Raw genomic sequence first — 2,500 nt, 5'->3', positions numbered from 1 at the left:
AAGCGAGCGCGCTCGTATCCCATCATCTTAAATAACGGCCTGACAGCAGGTCTGGACCATCTTCACAGCGCTGAAGTGGCCAGTTTTCCCCGCCGGCCGTCCGTCCGTCCGTCCCGTGGCGCCCAGACACAAACACAGCGAAGCAAAGCTGCAGGAAAGCTAAAAAGCTGCTCCGTCAGACGTTTGGCAGCCCAGATCCGTCTGTCCGAGCGTCTGCCGGCGGCAGGAAACACACCTGAGAGTTTAAAGCAGGAGGCTGCAGCTCTGAGCTCACAGCCAGGAAGAACCAACGAGCTCAGAAAGGACGAAGACGCGACGAGAGGACAGGTCATCTGAACTCTGACCTGTTTCACCATGATTCACTGACAGCAGGAGCAGAAAGACAGCAAAACTACAGGTCTGCCCGAGGGACAAAAAGCAGCTCTGATCTACACACAGTCTACAGGATCAAAGCAGGCGTCCAGTCAGGACAAACCTGAGACCAACCAGACCAAGAGATGAAGCAAAACCAGGCTGAACTCCACCAGAACCACCATCATCATCATCATCACCATCACCATCACCATCATCATCATCATCACCATCATCATCATCATCACCATCACCATCACCATCATCATCATCATCACCATCATCATCATCATCATCATCATCATCATCATCATCATCATCATCATCACCATCACCATCATCATCATCATCATCATCACCATCATCATCATCATCATCATCATCGTGATGAAGAACTCTTCAAGTTTTCACTCTCTGGACAAACAGACGAAATTTCTTCTATTAAAACGTGTAGACGTGGATTTTATCCACACTGCTTCATAACACACACACACACACATGTGCACACACACATGTGCACACATACACGCACACGTGCACACACACACACACACACACACACACACGCATCCTCCTGTGACACGCTTGTTGACAATTTTTATTTATTAATCTATTTCCTGTAGCAGAGAACACAAACACACACACTGTGGTCCACAACACACACATCTACCTACCTACCTACCCACACACACACTCACTCTCACACACACACACACACACACACACACACGCACACACACACACCTACACAGTGTGACATTTCTCGCTGGGCGACATCTTTCAGACTAACAAGCTGAGGAACAGCAGCACTAACAAAGACAGATCAGCTGATGACAACACACTGAAGGTCGCTGTGTGTGTGTGTGTGTGTGTGTGTGTGTGTGTGTGTGTGTGTGTGTGTGTGTGTGTGTGTGTGTGTGTGTGTGTGTCTGTTGGGTTCACTGTCTGACTGTTCACTCTTTCTACTTTTACTCTTGTGGACTCTTGATATGTTTTCTACATTAATTACTGTGTTGTACTTTCGCCCAGCGAGAAATGTCACACTGTGTAGGGGTGTGTGTGTGTGTGTGTGTGTGTGTGTGTGTGTGTGTGTGTGTGTGTGTGTGTGTGTGTGTGTGTGTGTGTGTGTGTGTGACTCACTCAGCCCCTGTTTTTTGCTCTCAGTGAAGATTCTAGAAAAGCTGCATGGACTCTGGTAATGTTATCTAAAGGCCGAGCTCTGCCTTCACAATAAAAGCTTTTATTTTGAAACACGTGCAGGAAGCGGCGGCGTCGCATCAACTAATGCTAACAAACAAGCTAATCGAGCTGAAAAGTCCAGGCGTGAACTGCTAATGAAGGACAACAGCAGGATGTGTGAGATGAACGTGCATCTTCATCATCTACCACGCAGGAAGCTGAGGAGGAGGACAGTGAGGAAGACGATGTTTGACCTGAGTGTCCAACACCGTCTGCTGGAGCTCACCTGAGCACCTGACTGAACACTACAATACACTACTGATGCTAACTTCAGGAGGTCGTTGTTTGACCTGTGCTGCTGAAGAAGAGTTCACACTGAGGCTGAAGGTCAGCGGTTCTGCTGCAGAAAGTCTATGGGAGAATGCAACCACATGCACAATCTATAATACAGAGAGATCAGACACAGTGAACACAGCCTGAAGAGGCAGTAACACACGCGCGCACGCACACACACACACACACACGTGCACACACACACACTCCCCCGGGTCAAACTGACCGCAGTCCAAAGCAGCCGAGTGAAGAGCCGAGAACACATCAGATCTGAGCTCCATTAATTTGTCCTCCATCACTGCACCACCACGTACCGTCTGCCTCACCGGCAACCAGACCAGCACACGCTCTGATCCCCCTGCTGAGCATGCTGGGATACCGTGGCTGCCGTGGCAACCAGAAGACAAAAGGAAAGACTGGGAGGAAGACATTGAGAAGAAAGAGAAAGAGGAAGTGATGAAGGAGAAGAGGCTGGACAGATGAGAATAAAGAAGGAAAAGTATGAGGGAAGCACTGGAAGAGGAGGAAGGAAGGAAGGAAGGAGGGAAGGAGGGAAGGAACAAAGGAGGCAGGAAGGAAAGGAGGAGGAAGGAAGGAAGGAAATGAGAGGGAAGCAAGGAAGGAAGGAAGGAAGGAA

The sequence above is a fragment of the Chaetodon trifascialis genome, chromosome 17 (assembly GCF_039877785.1).
Source record: "Chaetodon trifascialis isolate fChaTrf1 chromosome 17, fChaTrf1.hap1, whole genome shotgun sequence".
Classification (NCBI taxonomy): Eukaryota; Metazoa; Chordata; class Actinopteri; order Chaetodontiformes; family Chaetodontidae; genus Chaetodon; species Chaetodon trifascialis.
The sequence above is the reverse complement of the archived record's forward strand: the minus strand, read 5'-3'. Positions refer to the sequence as shown.